Here is a 20,575-nt window from a genome sequence, read left to right on the forward strand (position 1 = left end):
TGAACCAGGGATGGAAGATTTCTCTCTATATCTGCTTCTGTCTGTCTGTCTCTCTCTGTAACGCTGCTTTTTAAATAAACAAATAAATCTTAAAAATAAATGAATAGCGAATGCAATGGTTTCAACGTGAGCCTTCTCCCAAACGCATACAGTACTTCAAATCTCAAAGTCGTACATTAACAATACCAAGAGGGTAAAAACCTGATGCAGTTATGTTGTTCAGGAGGTGGGCCTAGTGGGAGGTGCTTGGGTGAGAGGCCCGAGCCCTCAAAAGCTAGTTCTCCCCAGAGGGCTGGTTACCAAAGCCAAGATGGGCTCCGTCACTCTCTCTGCCTCCTGGCTTACCACAACCGCCCTCCCTGCACATTCCCCACTGCCCCCCAGCCTCACCAGGTGGCTGAACCCATGGGGTCCACCTTGAACTTGGACCTCCAAAACTATGAGCTAAAAAAACCCCTTTTCTCCTTGTAGTTGCCTTCTCACATACTCCGAGGTGTTCCATCATGGTAATGAAAAGCTGACTAACACAGTGGATGATGCTAACATTAGAATAATAATAATGATAATGTACATCTTATGCAATAAAACTTTTGCATAACAAAGATGAGCTTTAACACCCAAAGGAGACCTACCTGGAAGGTGAGGTGAGCCAGCAAGAGGGTGAGGGGGGCCCAGACCACTGCAGTGTGAAGATCCCAGGGCCCAGCACCTCATGCTTGGCAGAGGCACCCTGGGTGTCCAGCCACAGCCAAGGAGGCTGGGTTCAGATTAAGGCTCAGAAGCTGCATCACCCCTTCTACAGGAATGGAGCACAGGGAGGTGATAACAGCACCTCGCACACACATTAAGGCTGGGGAGGTTTGCCAGAAATAACTCAGCAGAGACATAATAGACGCACCGCCTTCCGAGGCACTGGTTCTCTGGCCCTGGAAGGGTGTGAGCAGATGTCAAGTCTGCCCCTGAAGCTAAAGAGGGGATTCCTGCTTTGGGCTGAAGCCTTGAGTAGACGTGCTCTCTGCTTCCTGACAGTCTTGAGAGTCTATGAATATCACACTATCTAATTTTAAGGTTCTGCATTCATTAATGGCTATAAATGTTTCAGGAGCATTCCCTCTGCGGAACGGCAGCTCACCCAATTTGAGTTGAATCACATGGAGACGTCAGTGGGCTTAACATCAGCAGTGTCTGCTTAACCCTTGAGCTCTCAGCACTGTACAAAAGCACTAATGCCTCATATGTCAAAGCGCAGGGACTCACGGACCCTATGCTCATTTTGTTCATCCCTCATCACACAGATTAAAACATGTGAGGCCCAGGCAGGCAGGAGACGGTATGCCCTCAGTCACAGGGCAAGTGCCTTGGGACCTTGTGCCACAAATTCTAGTCTAGTGATGCTTGCATTCCCAGTGGCCAAAGTTTTCACATCTTGATTTGATCTGATTATAAACCCCAACAGATCAACAAGATAAATAATGACATTCCCTAATACTATGGGGACATGAAAGGAAGTGGCCACAAACAAAGTGTCATCAAGATCCCAGAACTTTAGACCTTAAAAGGAACTCGGGAATCACACAGCACTGCCCCTCTTTGGAGCCTGGAAATACAGAACATTCTGGGTGGCTTTGGAAGTGTCACAAAGCCATCTGAGAGAAGAATCTCCACTGGACCACAGCTATCCGGTTACACTCTGTGTGACGTCACCCAAACAGACCCATCTCTGCAGCAGGTGCAGCCCGGCACCAGCCCAAGTGCACCTGGACCCTTGGCATGAAGCCAGGTGCTTCCAACCCTGGAGCCTGCCTTGTCTCACTGTGCTACCACCATCCTCAACAAAACCTCTCCAAATGCCCTCAGAAAAACACTCCACCTCCTCTGAACCTTCCTGGGCTTTGCTCCAACTGTTATCTGCACTGGTGTCAGTCCCAACTTTCACCTCTATTCCTGATGAGCCCCATTCTTTAATGCCCTATCCAGCAGTCCAGGGTGTCTTTGTTGAATGGCGATGTCCATTCAATGCAAGCTCCTTCCTCGCCATGTACAGGCCAAAATAATCTAGACCGTGTCATGCTACACCACGAGCTCCATTACTAAAAGAGACAGTTACCAGGTTTAGCAAGAAACCTGGTAGGGAACCGGTATGGAATAACAGATGACAAACAGGAGAAGGAACAAGAGACAAAATCAAGAGAATGAAAGGGTGAGCTGAGTGTTCATCCCTCAGTGTCCTTGGGCACCAGCACCAGCCACTGCTTAGGACTGCAGATGGAAATAATTTTACCCCTGTTAGTTGTAACTCAGTCCTGAGCTCCGTTCTTCCTGGGTGTGTGGAGCAAGGGGAAGGGAGATGCATAGCATCCTCCTTGTCTAAGGATGCCTCAGAGGGAGCCAGCATCCCAGCACTAGGGGAGGCAGTGGTCACTTCTGGAGGATTCTGTGTATCATTCCTAAGGCCACAACATAAACAGGGGAGGAGATGAATGCCAGACACAAGGACCCCACCTGCAAGGCAGGGCTGCACTCTGGCTACGGCTGCACTCTGTGCCCCGGCTACGGCAGGGCAAGGCCCGATTTTGTGAAGCGTCTGTCCATAGCTTCACCAGGGCAGATGACTCAGCCTGCATCACTGTGTCCCCATCCTGAGCACCCACAGGTCCACCAGTCTCCAGGCCCAACCACCTTCCAGCCAAAAAGTAAAGTGGGGGCAAGACACAGGGGGCCTGAATGACAATGTTCAACAAGGTCATTGCCATCTCTCGAGAGCCAGGAGAAATGGAGAATCAGGCTTCCCTGGGCCCTGCCTAACATCAAATGTAGGGCAGGGCTGCCCCACCTCCAAGGCCACGAGGACTCCCAGGGGTACAAACCTCACAGGGGCAGGACTCTTAAGTGTTTTTAAAAATATCTGACTGACACATAAAAATTGTACCTATTTATGATACTCTGATACATGCATGCCTTGTGTAACGTCTAAGCAGCATATAGTGTCTATCTCCTCCAGCATTTAACATTTCCTTATGTTGAGAATATTCCAAATCATTGCTTCTGGTTCTCCTTTCTTCAGAGAAATATATAAGTGCATCATCTCTAGTGTCCCTAGAACAGAACACCATGACTTCTTCTTCCTAACTGTAACTTAGCACCCATTAACCAGCCTGGCCTCCTTCCCACCCACTACCTTCCCCAGCCTCCAACCACCATCATTCTGCTCTCAACTTCTGTGAGGTCAGCTCTGCAGAGTCCATGCGTGTAGTGATACACATACTTGCCTTGCAGAGCTTAGCTTATTCCACTGAACATCATCTCTAGTTCCCTCCACATTGTTGCAAATAATAGTATTTCATCATTTTTATGGCTGAATAATATTCCATGGTGTGTATGTTACATTTTCATCACCCATGCATCAGTGGATGGACACCTGGGTTGCTTCCATTTGCTGGCTACTGTGACTGCTGCCATAAACACAGGAGTGCAGATGTCCCTCTAACAGACTGGTTTCCCGTCCCTTGGACATATGCCCAGCAATGGCATTGCAGGACCACCTGCTACTTCCACTTTTGTTTATTGAGAAACCTCCCTACTGGTTTCCACAAAGGCTGTACTAATTTTCATCCCCAAGAAGAGCATGCAAGGTTCCTTTTAGTTGAGATTTCAGTTCTCGGCTCACAGACTCACAAAGGGGCTTTGGAATTGAGTAATCCTAACTCTCTCTTATCACAGAAGGGAAACTGAGACCACAGGAGGTTATGGAGATGCCTTTTGGTACAGGAAAAGTCACAAAGTTTGGCACCAAACTGTCACAGCTACAAATTCTGTCCTTCATTGGTTTCTGATTTTATGCCAATGCCTCTAAATTTTCTCATCTGTGAACATGGGCCAATAATAACCCTGCATGCAGGATCATTGTGAGAAATCCAACAACTTCTATGTAATGCAGAGAGTATGATATCTGGGGCACGGAGAACACTCATAGTGATTGCTCTGTCATTAATATTCTATTTATGATAACAGTAGGCCCTCAATGAACAGCAATTTAGGAAAAACAATAACATTTCCACTCACTGTTAGAAACAGGATCGGTCCCACCTTAATTGGATGGAGCGGTTTCAATTTGGAAGTCCCCAACACCAACACACATGCAAGCATTATCTTGATAGAAAGGTATTATCCCAGGGTGATGGGATCCAAATGAGGAGAAGGAGGCAGAGGGTGTGGACCTGGGTGGCTGTTTCTTGGACACATCCACCAACCAAGGGACTAGAACATTAAGTTCCATTACTCTCATTGGCCAACATGGTCCAACATGACCCACTTCCACACTCTACCATGGATAATCCCTTTTCCTGAAGGCTAGGTCAAGTTCATCCTACACCCAAGCACTGAAATGCCTCCTCCTGCACAGCCCTCTATTTATCCAGATGTCACGAAGGCTGATGATCCTTCAGTTCCATTCCAAGTGAGCTCTTAGGTTCATTCCCAAGAGCTCTGAACCCCAAAGGAACCAGTATCTTGTTTCCTGGACTTTGAACTCAGAGCCCTTCAAGCCAGACATGCATTGGTCCCAGTGCCAAAACCAAGGCTTGCCACTCAAGTGCAAACTTAAGGCTAGTAGTTTCATACTGTTGGGCCTCAGTTCTCCCCATCTGCAAAAACACAGGTATCTAGCAGAGAACAGGTGCAGACTAAGGAGATGGAAATGGAGTCTGGCACATAGGAAGAAATTTTGTGAGCTGACACGCACATGGGTGGGTGGGATCCTGAGAATTCTGTTCATCTTTCTACTGTCCTAGTTATTTATATAAATATGAGGATGAGAGAATTACAGTGAAAACCAAAAGAAGGGAACTGAGGAAAAATGCTTGAAACCTCATGACGCTGGATACTTCAACATTTTGCTCATTAAAATCCTCAAAGCCCAACACAGGAGGTCATCAGAAGAATAACTGGGAGGTGGGCTGGGGTGGAGGATGCAGTTGACTGTGTTCAGGAAGGCAATCTCAGGGCCCATCTCTCTGCGTGACTCTTTTAGGAATTCTGATGTTTCATTCCTTAGAAGATAAGAGTTAAGTCTGTTGGCCCAGTTCTTCCCTCAGTAAAATATGCTCCATAATGGTGTGAACACTGCTCTAACCCGGCCGGGCCCTCACACCTGACAAGGGGCCTGTGGTCACCTTTCTTGCACTGGTGCCCCTCCTCCTCCTCTCCTGCCAGCCGCCAGAGATCTATCTCCTCTGTGAAGCTTCCCAGGCTCTGCAGCTCACTCTGTCCTCCCCTGTTTGTCACCGTTGATACCTGTGGTCTATTCATCCCATGTGTTCTCTCTACAGTCTGCACGAGGCACTCTATCAAGTTCTGGGGACACAGAAATGAGCCAAGAGCACATGTTCTAAGCCCTCCCAGAGCTCCCAGCACAACAGGAGCACAGACACCCCCCCACTTAGCACATGTAGACCTAGCCTGAAGTCTGAGTCTCACACTGGGAGGGCCTGCCCAAGGGGACTGTGCCTCCACTGACAGTGATCTGGCACCTAATACCTCCTCCTCCTCCTCTTCCACCTGGGAAGTTTGATTGCATAGAGGTGATACAGCCCCACGTTCATTTATTTGTTTATTGAGCCTACTATGCCTCAGGTTTCTGGAACAGTGCCTAGGGAAGTATGCACACAGGGGGAGCTACAATCACTCATCTCCAGGGGCTCAGAATTTCATGAGGAACCCAGACAGGCAAAGGCTCCACGGCAACAGGGTTGAGGCTGCAAAAGGAGCCAGGCCACCTGCCCCCAGGCATTGGTTTACCGCAAGTAGGGTGTGTGTGTGTGTGTGTGTGTGTGTGTGTGTGGTTGAGCCTGGGTGGGAAGGGAAAGATGGAGGCAGAGAGGGAACCACAGGGAAGACTTCAGGACAGACACCCTGCCATTCTGTCACCAGAGTCTTATTCAGAGACTAGCCATAGGTCGCCCTCCACCACTGCCACTCTCAGCTCCCAGCCTCAACAGTCCACTAGCTCCATGCTGCTTCTCCACTTCTCTCCCAGCTCCACCCTCCAGGGCCCCTTCTCCACACAGCAGTAGAGGGGCTGGGGGCTTCTCTAAGAGACAAGTCCAGCCTTGTTCCTCTCCAATGCCTCCCAGTGCCTTGAACATTAAGCCCAACTACTCACACTGGCCAACACAGTCCAACATGACCTGCCTCCTTGCTGTCCCATAGATAATCCCTTTCCCTTAAGATGTGCCCCCCCACACACACACAGCCTCCTTACTGTTCCGCAGACCCACCCAGCTCAGATGTGCCTGAGCCACTTTGGAAGACAGTTTTCTGGTTTCTGATACAACCAAGCGTCCTCTTACCATAAGAGCCAACAACAGCGTTCCTTGGTGGCTACCCCAAAGGAGCTGAAAATGTACATCTGCACAAAAACACTGCACACAGCAGTATTGACAGCAGCATATTCACAATCACCAAAATCGGGAGCAACCAATGTATCATCAGTCAGCAGGAGAATGCATAAACGAAAATACATCCAGACATTAGGAAACATGCGGGGCTAAAAACAAATGAGCTATTAGGAATCTTAAGTTCATTTTCCTATGTGAAATAAGCCAAACTGAAAAGGCTACACCCTCTGTGACTCTCTGTGGAATTCTGGAAATGAAATCCTATGAAGACAGTAACAAGATCAGTGGTTGCCAAGGGTTTGAGAGAAGGCAGTGATGAAGAGGCAGCACACAGAAGAGTTTGAGGGCAGAAAATGTACACTATAAGATACTAGCATCAGGGGGCCTGCACTGTGGCACAGGAGGTTAAGCAACCTGAGACACTGGCATCCCACATGCGTGCCCCTAGCCACTGCAGCTATTTGGGGAGTAAACCAGTGAATAGAAGATTTCTCTCTCTCTCTCTCTTTCTCTCTCTCTCTCTTCCTTTCTCTCTCTCTCTCTCTCTCTCTCTTCCTTTCTCTCTCTTTCTCTCTCTCTTCCTTTCTCTCTCTCTCTCTATGCATATATATGTGTATATGTATATATATATATTATATATATCTGCCTTTCAAATAAATAAATACATCTCACAAAAAAACTACAATCATGAGTATGTGCCGTGATGCATCTATCCAAACTCACAAACTCACAGAATAAATAGCACCAAGGTGAACCCTCACATAAACTATGAATTAGATTACTAGTTGTATGTCAATGTAGGACCAACCCCTGTGATAAATGGTGGGGATAATGATAATGGGGGAGGTTATGCATGTGTGAATTACATGCCCCTTCTATTCCTTGTGATGTAAATGTAAAACTGCCCCCAAACTTATTCTACACACACACACACACACGCACACACATGCACACTGACATATCACTATATATACACTAGATCAGCTACAATTTCAAGCAATGAAAATAACACCACTGGAATGGATGTAGAGAATTTGGGGCCCTCAATACATTGCTGATGTGGGCATAAAAGTAGGCAGTCAATTGGGAAAATAATTCCAAGTTTCTTCAATGAGTTAAACAAAGAATTACCATTAGAGCCAGCATTGCAATTCTGCGTGTACACCCAAGAGAAATGAAAACAGTTCTTCAAACAAATTTCACACATGCAGGTTTACAGCAGCAATATTTACAAAAGAAAAAATTAGAAATGAATTGCATGTGTATAAACAGATATAGGAGTAAAACAGCACTTGGAATATGTATGCAGTGGAATATTATTCAGCCATGAAAAGGACTGAAAGTCCCACACATGCTACACCTGGTGAACCTTGCAAATTATGTAAATGAAAAAAGTCAGTTGCAAAAGAACAAGCCTCATAGTAGTCTATTTTTTTAACTTTTATTTCATAAATATAATTTTCCAAAGTACAGCTTTTGGATTACAGTGGCTTTTTCCCTCCATAACCTTCCTCCCACCTGCAACCATCCCATCTTCCACTCCCTCTCCCATTCCATTCACATCAAGATTCATTTTCAATTATCTTTATATACAGAAGATCAATTTAGTATATATTAAGTAAAGATTTCAACAGTTTTCACCCACACAGGAACACAAAGTGTAAAGTACTCTTTGAATACTAGTTATACTGTTAATTCACACAGTACAACACATTAAGGACAGAGATCCTACATGGGGAGTAAGTGCACAGTGACTCCTGTTGTTGACTTAACAATTGACACTCTTGTTTATGGCGTCAATAATCACCCTAGGCTCTTGTCATGAGTTGCCAAGGCTACGGAAGCCTCTTGAGTTTGCCAACTCTGATCTTATTTAGACAAGGTCATAGTCAAAGTGGAAGCTCTCTCCTCCCTTCAGAGAAAGGTACCTCCTTCTTTGATGGCCCATTCTTTCCACTGGGATCTCACTCACAGAGATCTTTAATTTAGGTTTTTTTTTTTTTTTTTTTTTTTTTTTTTTTTTTTTTGCCAGAATGTCTTGGCTTTCCATGCTTAAAATACTCTCATGGGCTCTTCAGCAAGATCCAAATGCCTTAAGGGCTGATTCTGAGGCCAGAGTGCTGTTTAGGACATCTGCCATTCTATGAGTCTGCTGTGTATCCCACTTCCCATGTTGGATTGTTCTCTCCTTTTTAATTCTATCACTTAGTATTAGCAGACACTAGTCTTGTTTATGTGATCTCTTTGACTCTTAATGCCATCATTCTGATCAATTATGAACCAAAATTGATCACTTGGACTAGTGAGATGGCATTGGTACATGCCACCTTGATGGGATTGAATTGGAATCCCCTGGCATGTTTCTAACTCTACCGTTTGAGGCAAGCCTGATTGAGCATGTCCCAAATTGTACATCTCCTGCCTCTCTTATTCCCACTCTTACATTTAACAGAGATCACTTTTCAGTTAAATTTCAACACCTAAGAATAATTGTGTGTTAATTAAAGAGTTCAACCAATAGTATTAAGTAGAACAAAAAAAATACTAAAAGCGATAAAGTATTAAGCTGTTCCTTGACAGTCAGGACAAGGGCTCATCAAGTCATTGCTTCTCATAGTGTCCATTTCACTTCAACAGGTTTCCTTATTGGTGCTCAGTTAGTTGTCACTGATCAGGGAGAACGTATGATATTTGTCCCTTTGGGACTGGCTTAATTCACTCAGCATGATGTTTTCCAGATTCCTGCATTCTGTTGCAAATGACTGGATTTCATTTTTTTTACTGCTGTATAGTATTCTATAGTGTACATATCCCATAATTTCTTTATCCAGTCTACTACTGATGGGCATTTGGGTTGATTCCAGGTCTTAGCTATTGTGAATTGAGCTACAATAAACATTGAGGTGCAGACAGCTCTTTCATTTGCCAATTTAATTTCCTCAGAAACCTGAATATAACCCTACCATACAACCCAGCAATCCTACTCCTTGGAATTTACCCAAATTAGCCTATTCATAAGAAATATCTAGATCAGGGCTGGCACTGTGGCGTAGCCCTGGCCTGAAGCGCTGGCATCCCATATGGGTGCTGGTTCTAGTCCCAGCTGCTCCTCTTCCTATCCAGCTCTCTGCTATGGCCTGGGAAAGCAGTAGAAGACGGCCCAAGTGCTTGGGCCCCTGCACTCATGTGGGAAACCCAGAAGAAGCTCCTGGGTCCTGGCTTCAGATCGGCGCAACTCCTGCTGTTGCGGCCATCTGGGGAGTGAACCAGCGGATAGAAGACCTCTCTCTCTCTGTCTCTACCTCTCTCTGTAGCTTTGTCTTTCAAATAAAGTAAATCTTAAAAAAAAGAAATATCTAGATCAAGACAAATCCACTGAGACAGAAAACAAATTAGTGGTTGATAGGGGGCTGGGGGCTGGCTGTCCATGGATACGTGGGGTTTCCTTCAGAGGTGAGGAAAACGTTCTGACACTACACAGTGGAAATAACGCAGAAGTACATAAAGCTTCTACACTCCTGTATTTAAATAATGAAATCACGGATTTTGTGATACGTGCATTTCATCACCATCTCAACGACAGCAAAAGAAGAAAAAATAATCTAGCCCTTCTTCCATGTCCTGTAGAATGTTCCTTCCTGAACAGGTCCGCCACAAAGCCAAAGTTCCTAGCAAGCGGCTGCCAGGAGAAAGAGGCCCCACTTGATGTTCATGTTGCTCTTATCTCTGCATTTTTAGGTTCTTATTTACCGTCTCTTTAAGGCATGCATGTACTCAGTGGAATAAAGTTTGCTTATCTTGTTCACCATTTAGGATTGCCAGATTTAGCCAATAATAATATCACAAATAATGCAACAGTGAGGACATACTTGTACTAAAATTATTAAATATTTTTGTTTGCCTGAAATTCAAATTTAATTGAGCATCCTATATTTTATCAGGCAACCATATCACCATTGTATCCCAACAGCACAGAGTAGGTGCAGAAAAAATATTTATGTAAAAGTGAATAAATAAATGATTCCTAGTCCAATACTATTGTGATCACTAACAAGGAATTCAATTGTTCATTTTACACACACACACACACACACACACACTGATGCTATAATACTCTAGCATGAAAATAAAATAATAAATAATAAAAAGCAGAGGCAGGTGAGGAGGCAGTGAGATTTCCACGGGCTTTTTCCATTCTGTCTCCTCCTACAGTACACCACGGTAAGGTTACGAGCAGAGCTGAGGGCAGGAATTTGGTGCAGTGGTTAAGACATCACTTGGAACACCCACAAGGTATACTGGAGAGCCTGGGTTAGCTCCAGGCTCCCTTCTGATTCTGATTCCAGCTTCCTGCAAACCTGCACCCCAGGAGGCAGCAGCAGATGGCTCAAGCAGTTTGGGTCCCTGCCACCCACATGGGAGACCTGGATTGAGTTCCTGGTTCCTTGCGTGAGCCTGGCCTAGTCCTGGCCAATTCTGTCATGTAGGAAATGAAGCAGTGGATGCAGGATCTCTGTTGATCTGTCCATCTGTCTGTCTTTCTGCTTTTCCAATAAAATGAATTTTTTGCGAGGAAGCCTCCTCCCCCCAGCCCCATTCCCTCCCTGCAAGCATGCCCCACTCCTCTGCTCCCTGAGCTTATTGTTCGTGGTCTTGGGGCCACAGGAGCTGGTGAAGTGCAGGTGACGAGATTGCTTCCCGGCTTAGTCACTGCCACTGAGTGTCTTCCTGCCTGTGGATATCATCATGGCCATCTACAGGCCAAAACCCAGAGCTCTGAAGCCCACCAGGACTGGCCTCTCTTTCTGCTGACCCCCACAACCACGTGGCCTCAATCTCAGGTCCTCCACCCAGCATCAACTTCAACCTCCCTGCTGGCTTCACAGAGACCCTCTTGTTCCCAGAACCCTAGAGCTCGTCACAGCCATACCTCTGCAGCTCTGCACAGCCTGTGCCTTGGCTTCCACCTAGCCAATTCCTTGAATCCAATGACCTCCCATGCTAGAAGAATTCTCATGCCAGCTGCCCTTTGAAACCAAGCAGCCTGGCGGGCAGGCACAGGTCCCTGTGAAATCTCACCATCCTGCCTGTACTGCGGGGAAAGCATTAGCTAATATTCACCAAGCTTTCCCTCTATGTCAGGCCCCGCTCTGAAGGAACCATCAGCACCCCATTTCAAAGATGAGGCAGAGACAAGTTAAGCAGCATGGCTGTCACACAACAAAATCAGGAGTGAAGCTGGCCTGGAACCAAGGCGCTCTGGCCGCTGTGATCCCCAGCTCCGCATAACAAAGCCACCTGCCCCCAGGTAAGTACTGCCCAGGTGACTTAGAATCACACCCAGCACCTAGCTCAGGAGGAGGCAGCCCAGGGTAGGGAAGTCACCAGGACTTGATACTAACTCATTAATTGAATGGAATTGAATTATTCATGGAAAACACCTCACACATTGAATGTCACACATTTAAGTAAGGCTTGGATTTAACCATCTCATTTGAATAAACATTTGCCTTTCCCATCTTTGCAACTGCTTTTGGAAACTGCTATTGCCAACTTCTGGCCTCACGCTCAAATCTAGCTTCTGCTCCCGATTTGTGTTTTTCTCCAGGCCTGCTTTAGGGAACACCCCAAGCCAGAAGACTAAATTGCACTTTGCTACCTGTGAAGATATTAGCTAATTGGAGTAATTCACACTAAAGTGTGAATGAAAACCAGCAGTTGGAGAGGAGCAGGGAGGGAAATGCATCTTAAAGCAGGAGCTGAATAAATCTGTATTTGCTGCCCGCACCCAACACCTGCTGGAGTTTTCTGGAACTTGGGGTCACTGGAAACACTCCAAATGAGCTGTCCACCTCCCTCACCTTCCCACACCTTCTCCTCTAAGGCACAGAGCCCAGCTACTCAGTTGGGATTTTGCAGAAGCAAATTTTAAAACAGCAATGCTTTGGATTTAGACCTGGGCATGAACCCTCTCTACTTTCTAGTTTGCTGACCTTTGACAAGGAACTTGATGACTTCTGAGCTACTCAGTCCTCATCTGCAGAGGGGGTCAGGGGTGCAAGGTGGGATGAGCCCAGCAGAGTCCTGGTAGGGGACACCGTACTGCCCATTGGCTGCTCCTCCCCTGCCAGCCTTTCTGTCTCCCTCCCTTTCCCTCTCTCCAGCCAGGCAGAAGGAGCTGGAAATGCCAGCTAGACTGTTCTGAGAACATCCACCTCTGGAAGCATGTGTTGTGGGCCATAAATGGGGCCAGGTGCTCCCAGTGCACGGCAGTCTCACCCCCTGAAGCAGCCTGCAGGGGGGGCCGGGGGCAGAGGCAGAAGGGCACCTATCTCCTGAAACAACTATGCAGGTTTCAATACTCATTCTTAAGGATTGTGTAACTTCAGTGGACCCAGGCTGGAATCTTCCAAAATTTACTTTATAGTGCACACGGAGCATAGGCTTAGTGTTTCTCGCCGCCCCCACCCCTTGCATTATCTGTCAATCCACTGTGTTGTCTCTCTGTGCCACTCCCATGTTCTGATGCCCCGGGGAGCAGGGTAGTGCAAGCCACATCTAAGCATTCACATACTGCCTGCAGAAAGAATGGGTGGGTCAACAGATGGACGGTGTGACAGGAGAAAGAAAGTTCCAATCCAGGACTTAGCACACCCGTATCTGGGACCCATATGAGCAATCCAATGTAGACGAGCTTCTGGCTTTTAATTCAAAAAAGTGGGGAACTGGGCAGATCAAAGCCCAGCAGGTGTGGCTCATGAGTAAACAGAATATTCTGGGTCACACCATGTCGAAGGGGACACAGCCCTGAGCCCCAGGGACTGTCACCCTTTAGCAAAGTCAGAGCTGCCTGACATTTCTCTGAAAACAAGACAATAATCTCATTTGCCAGGGGACATCTCCTAATATCAAGGTTGGAAATGAATTTGGCAGCCCTCAGAAATCCCTGCAGACCAATCCTGTCTGTACGTCACACTGGCCCCCAGCTCATGGGCTACAGACTGGACACTCACGAGCCAGCATTTGCCCAAGTTTCCAGGCTCCAGGAATTAGGCTATTGGATTGACCACATCATCTCATTCAACCTCATTTAGTTTTAGGAGTAGGCACTATCACTGGCCCCATTTGAGAGATCAGGAGCTAGAGGCTCAGGGAGGAGGCAAGGCAGTAGCAGAAATCATAAAGTAAGAGTTGGAATAGAGGGCCGGCACCGTGGCTCACTAGGCTAATCCTCCGCCTTGCGGCACCGGCATACCAGGTTCTAGTCCCAGTCGGGGCACTGGATTCTGTCCCGGTTGCCCCTCTTCCAGACCAGCTCTCTGCTGTGGCCCAGGAGTGCAGTGGAGGATGGTGCAAGTGCTTGGGCGCTGCACCCTCATGGGAGACCAGGAGAAGCACCTGGCTCCTGCCATTGGATCAGCGCAGTGTGCCAGCCGCAGCGTGCCGGCCGCGGCGGCCATTGGAGGGTGAACCAACGGCAAAGGAAGACCTTTCTCTCTGTCTCTCTCTCTCTCACTGTCCACTCTGCCTGTCAAAAAAAAAAAAAAAAAAGAGTTGGGATGGGACTATGGCTCTGGAGACTGGTCTGACGCTTAATTCACAGCCAACGACACTGGTTCCTACGCTGCCTTCCCCTGTACAAATACGAAGAGATCTTCAGGTTCCAAAACTCATCATTCTGCCTGTGGTGTCTCACCTTGCATGGGGCAGGTGACCTCAGACAGCTTATCTCCATGCATGTCGAGCGCTCCCAAGCACCGCCCATGTTCTGACTCTTCTGCATGGGCTCTCACTCAACACCAGAAACCCCCGTAAGCATTCCTGTTCCTGTCACTGACGAGGACACAGGGTGAGACCCGTCTCGGTGTCCTAGAGCCCGCAGCTACCAACCATGGTAACAGCAGTGTTTGCAAGAGGCTGAACACTACACACAGGCAGGAAGCCAGGTGGACCAACGATGGCCCAAAACGTTCAGGAGGAAGAAGGAAGCAACTCACTTCCCGGATATGATTAGTCATTTGAGTCCCTCCTTTCGTCTTCACTTACCTTCAGTTTCCTGCCCTTCTCGACACTGTCCTTTTAAACCATCAACTGGTGTCAGTGTAGTAAGTTAATGCCCTTCCCTTGTTCTGTGCTGCCTGAGTCTGCAAGGGAAACATGGTCCAAATCCGTGCTATTTATCTGCTAAGACTACAGTTACATCAACTACATTTAAATGTCTCCACTTACACAATAAATGTGCCTGTGCAGCCCTCTCACTATCTCTGTGCTCCAGCCCCCTTCACGGATGTGGGCCTTCTGAAGGAGTTCCAGAAGAATCTCGAGCCCCAGAACAGAAGGGTCCTGGCTCAGAGATGGTCCCTGCTGGCTTAGGGAGAAGGTCTCCCCCTGTTTGCACTGCAGATGTTTTCTCTGAGCCAAGCAAAGAGCACTGGGGAAGCAAAAACACTCCAGGGCAGGGGGAAACCGAGGGTCAGACACACCAGGGTTGCACGTGCTCTCTGACCACCTGGCACGGCCTTGGCTATCACCTAAACTGTCCAGCTTCCACCCTGTTAGGTCACAATGCTTGGGTCTGGGCACTTATGGGATGTATCTGACCTTTCTCGGGCTCATGCAGGTCTCCTTGGGCACAGATCTCATTGATGCAGCAGATGTTTATCTGAGATGTGCCAAATAGCATCCTTGGCACTGGGCATTCAAGGGTGATGAAGGACTGTCAATCTCTGTGCTTTGGAGACAGAAAGAAGAAAAACCCTGGATTCCTAAAGACTTTGATTTCCTGCTGCTTAACAAAGACAAAACGTTAGACAGATTTTTCAGCTTTGTGCTCCCTTCATTTTCATTATCTACAAGATGAGAATAATACCTTCTTCATGTGTCTGTGATGGCTGAAATCACATCCAAAATCCCTAGCACAGTCCCTGTGTTCAAACACTGATGTAATTATTCAGCTGATATCCTGCAAAGGGGACTAAGGGCATTCAGGGTTGCAATCCTGACCACCAGGCTTTCCAGAAGTGAGTTTATGTCCTGCATGTTCCTGTTTATGGACCTCTGTTTATCCATCTGTGCCATGAAAAGACAGCTTGGCTTCCTGCAGACAGCATGGGCTTTGTTGTCAGACAGGGACCAGACAGTGAGCACTGCCCCTAACTGGCTCTGTGGCCTCAGGGAGAGAACCAGTGAGGCATCCTTTAACTGTTGTCTCTTCCACGGGCCATAAGCACATGGCACACGCTTGACCAGGCATCCACAGAGTGAAGCACAGTGGCTAGCATGAGGCAGACTCTATGAAAATGAAGAGTAAATACAAGGAGGCAAAAGAGGCACAGAGAAGACTGACAACCAGGCCTTAGCTTTGTTGGAAAGTCCTTATCAAGCAGTGGGATGTGTTCTTGGCTGTGCCCAGCTGCATCTGATCTGCCAAGTCCGATGAAGCAGGGATGATAGGTATGAAGATGGGACAGAGCACAGCAAGGCTGTGTGTCCTTTCTCCCCAGCATCCAACACAGCCACCCTACGCTGTTACTGCATACCCAGCAAGCACCATTCTACAGATGCATCCATATACGTAGTTACCACGTGCCACAATTCAAAGTGGGGAAATGGAGGCCCATGGAGCAAAGGAATCTAGTCAATCATAATCGAGTCAACAAAGTGGTGCAGAGGCGACAGGAACACAGCCTGTCCCTGTAACCTTCTCATCTGTCTACTTTCCCACATGGGGACAATACTCACCCAGAACTGCAGGACCCTGGTCTCCAGGGACCCCATTTGCTACAGCCAGAGAGCAGCCCACAGTTTGACCGATCAAGAGGACTGTCTGGTTACCGGCTCTACCTCCAGGCAACACCCGTGTGTGTTTCAAAGAACACCTGCCCCTACACCTGTAACCGTAGGATGGATGGAGCTCACTCAGTCATACAACGAGAGCACCCGAGGAAGCCAAGTGCAAATGTGTCAGACAGGTTTCCTTGACTCTGCCCAAGGACGCAGCTGGCACAAGCCCAAGCTGGGCATGTACTGCTTCAGGTTGTGGGGCCACTATCCACCTGGCCAGGCAGTCATGCCTGCCCCTGAGCTGACTGTGAACCGAATGGGGTACCCTGGCAGATTCAGGGTGCACAGTATCTGTGATCCTACACATGCCAGATTCTGGGATAGGTGACATTTTTCACAACACAACAGAGCCAGACAGGCAGGTGCAAAAGCACTCCACAGCGTAGACCTCCAGAGCCTCACGCTAAGTGAAAGAAGCAGATTTCAGACCCAAAGGTACGCATTGTGTGATTCAATCCTTATGAAATGTACAGAAAGGGAGCCCCATAAACACAATGGGTTTTTGGGTTTCTTGGGACTGTGGAGTGGGTGGAGTAGGGACTGACTACCTAACAGTATGAAGCAAAATCTCTACCCTATATCTTACACAAAAATCCACTCAAAATGGATTAAAGGCCTAAATCTATGACCCAATACCATCAAATTATGAGAACATTGGCACAGGCAAAGAGTTCTTGGAAAAGACCCCAGAGGCACAAGCAATCAAAGCCAAAATTAACAAATGAGATTACATCAAATTGAGAAGCTTCTGAAATGCAAAAGAAACACTCAGGAAAGTGAAGAGGCAAGGACAGAATGGGAGAATTTATTGAAAACTATACAACTGATAAAGGATTAATAATCAGAATACATAAAGAGGTCAAGAAACTCAACAACAAAACAAACAACCCAGTGAAGAAATGGGCGAAGGACTTCACAGACATTTTTCAAAAGAGGAAATCCAGATGGTAGATAGACACATGAAAAAAAGCTCAGGACCACTAGCCTTCAGGGAAATGACAATCTAAACCACAATGAGGTTTCACGTCACTATTCAGTTAGTATGGTTCTCATATAGAAATCAACAAACAAGAAATGCTGGTGAGGATGTGGGGGAAAGGTACCCTAATCCACTGGTGGTGGGAATGTAAACCGGTACAGCCACTGTGGAAGACAGTATGGAGACACCTCAGAAATCTGAATATAGTCCTACCACAGATCCAGCCATCCCACTCCTGGGAATTTACCCAAGGGAAATGAAATCAGCATATGAAAGACTTATCTGCACCCTCATGTTTATTGCAGCTCAGTTCACAATAGCTAAGACATGGAATCAACCCAAATGCCCATCAAGTGAAGACTGGATAAAGAAATTATGGGATGTGTACACCATGGAATACTACCCAGTGGTTAAAAAAAATGAAATCCAGTCATTTGCAAAAAAGTGGATGAATCTGGAAAACATCATACTTAGTGAAATAAGCCAGTCCCAAAAGGACAAATACCATATGTTCTCCTTGACCTGTGATACCCAAGAGAGCACCTAAAGGGCTATCTGTAGAAATGAAATTGACACTTTGAGAAGCAATGACTTGAACAGCCCTTGTCTTGACTGTCAAGGAACAGGGATTTTTTTTTCATACTATTTGTTGAACTCTTAACATAGAGTTAATCATTCGTGTATAAAGTTAATTGAAAATAGATCTTAGTAAAAAATAAGAGTGGGAATAAGAGGGAGAGAAGGAAGAGGGGTGAGAGTATGGTTGGGAGGGCAGGCACAGTGAGAAGAATCACCATGTTCCTCAAGTTGAAATTATGAAGTGCATGAAGTTTGTAACTGTGATGCTGTGTAGTTCTGCATACCTTCCTATGGACTTAAGAAAAAAAAAAAACACAGTACCAGTTTCCTTATGGAGTGATGAAAATGTCTGGTAATTAAGTAGAGAGGATGGTTGTACAACAGGTGCTAAATGTAAATAAACTGAACACAACAAAATGGCCGATTTTATGTTTTTTTTTTCTATTTTTATTTTTATTTTATTTATTTATTTTTTTTTTAAATTTTTTTTTAATCTTTTTTTTAACTTTTATTTAATGAATATACATTTCCAAAGTACGAATAATGGATTACTATGGCTTCCCCCCCATACCGTCCCTCCCACCCACAACCCTCCCCTTTCCCACTCCCTCTCCCCTTCCATTCACATCAAGATTCATTTTCGATTATCTTAATATACAGAAGATCAGCTTAGTATACATTAAGTAAGGATTTCAACAGTTTGCTCCCACACAGAAACATAAAGTGAAAAATAATAGATGATTTTTTTTTAATGATGATGAAATCAGATCAGACCTATTGTCATGTTTAATCCCAGTGAGAGTCAAGTTGGGAGTTGATAGTTGATAGTTTCTTTTCTTTTCTTTTCTTTTCTTTTTTTTTTTTTTTTTTTACAGAGGATCAGTTTAGTATGCATTAAGTAAAGATTTCAACAGTTTGCACCCCCATAGAAACACAAAGTGAAATATATTATTTGAGTACTCGTTATAGCATTAAATCTCAATGCACAGCACATTAAGGACAGAGATCCTACATGAGGAGTAAGTGCACAGTGACTCCTATTGTTGACTTTACCAATTGACACTCCTGTCTATGGCATCAGTAATCTCCCTATGCTCCAGTCATGAGTTTCCAAGGCTATGGAAGCCCTCTGAGTTCTCCGACTCTTATCTTGTTTAGACAAGGTCATAGTCAAAGTGGAGGTTCTCTCCTCCCTTCAGAGAAAGGTACCTCCTTCTTTGAAGACCTGTTCTTTCCACTGAGATCTCACTCACAGAGATCTTTTGCCAGAGTGTCTTGGCTTTCCATGCCTGAAATACTCTCATGGGCTTTTCAGCCAGATCTGAATGCCTTTAGGGCTGATTCTGAGGCCAGAGTGCTATTTAGGGCATCTGCCATTCTATGAGTCTGCTGAGTATCTCACTTCCCATGTTGGATCACTCTCCCCTTTATTTATTCTATCGGTTAGTGTTAGCAGGTACTAGACTTGCTTATGTGCTCCCTTTGACTCTTAGTCCTTTCATTATGATCAATTGTGAACTGAAATTGATCACTTGGACTAGTGAGATGGCATTGGTACATGCCACCTTGATGGGATTAAATTGGAGTCCCCTGGTATGTTTCTAACTCTACCATTTGGGGCAAGTCAGCTTGAGCATGTCCCAAATTATATATCTCTTCCCTCTCTTATTCCTACTCTTATGTTTAACAGGGATCACATTTCAGTTAAATTTCAACACTTAAGAATAACTGTGTATTAATTACAGAATTAAACCAGTCATATTAAGTAGAACAGACAAAAAAACTACTAAGAGGGATAATGTATTAAGTTGTTCATTAACAGTCAGGGCTATGCTGATCAAGTCACCGTTTCCCATAGTGTCCATTCCACTTCAACAGGTTTCCTTTTTGGTGTTCAGTCAGTTGTCACCGATCAGGGAGAACATATGGTATTTGTCCCTTTGGGACTGGCTTATTTCACTCAGCATGATGTGTTCCAGATTCCTCCATTTTGTTGCAAATGACTGGATTTCGTTGTTTCTTACTGCGGTATAGTATTCTAAAGAGTACATATCCCATAATTTCTTTATCCAGTCTACCGTTGATGGGCATTTAGGTTGGTTCCAGGTCTTAGCTATTGTGAATTGAGCTGCAATAAACATTAGGCTGCAGACCGCTTTTTTGTTTGCCAATTTAAATTCCTTTGGGTAAATTCCAAGGAGTGGGATGGCTGGGTCGAACGGTAGGGTTATCTTCAGGTTTCTGAGGAATCTCCAGACTGACTTCCATAGTGGCTTGACCAGTTTGCATTCCCACCAACAGTGGGTTAGTGTCCCTTTTTCCCCACATCCTCGCCAGCATCTGTTGTTGGTAGATTTCTGAATGTGAGCCATTCTAACCGGGGTGAGGTGGAACCTCATTGTGGTTTTGATTTGCATTTCTCTGATTGCTAATGACCTTGAACATTTTTTCATGTGCCTGTTGGCCATTTGGATTTCCTCTTTTGAAAAATGTCTATTGAGGTCCTTGGCCCATCTCTTAATTGGGTTGTTGGTTTTGTTTTTGTGGAGTTTCTTGATCTCTTTGTAGATTCTGGTTATTAACCCTTTATCTGTTGCATAGTTTGCAAATATTTTTTCCCATTCTGATGGTTGTCTCTTCACTCTCCTGACTGTTTCTTTTGCAGTACAGAAACTTCTCAATTTGATGCAATCCCAATAGTTAATTTTGGCTTTGACTGCCTGTGCCTCCCGGGTCTTTTCCAGAAACTCTTTGCCTGTGCCAATATCTTGAAGGGTTT

The 20,575-nt window shown here is 45.8% G+C and overlaps 1 protein-coding gene across 5 annotated transcripts in view; it reads right to left on the bottom strand.

Annotated features, from left to right (window-relative positions):
* The window catches only part of FAM135B (family with sequence similarity 135 member B), a 364,289-nt gene that overhangs the window by 242,616 nt on the left and 101,098 nt on the right, over positions 1–20,575 (bottom strand). Inside the window, exon 2 of one of the 5 annotated variants that reach the window (XM_070075532.1) lies at positions 14,997–15,126. The exons of the other annotated variants lie outside the window; for them this stretch is intronic. The gene's annotated coding sequence lies outside the window, so the exon portion shown is untranslated. The remainder of the gene's footprint in view (positions 1–14,996; positions 15,127–20,575) is intronic. 5 annotated transcript variants of the gene reach the window in all.

Source organism: Oryctolagus cuniculus, chromosome 6 (genome assembly GCF_964237555.1).
Source record: "Oryctolagus cuniculus chromosome 6, mOryCun1.1, whole genome shotgun sequence".
Taxonomy (NCBI): Eukaryota; Metazoa; Chordata; class Mammalia; order Lagomorpha; family Leporidae; genus Oryctolagus; species Oryctolagus cuniculus.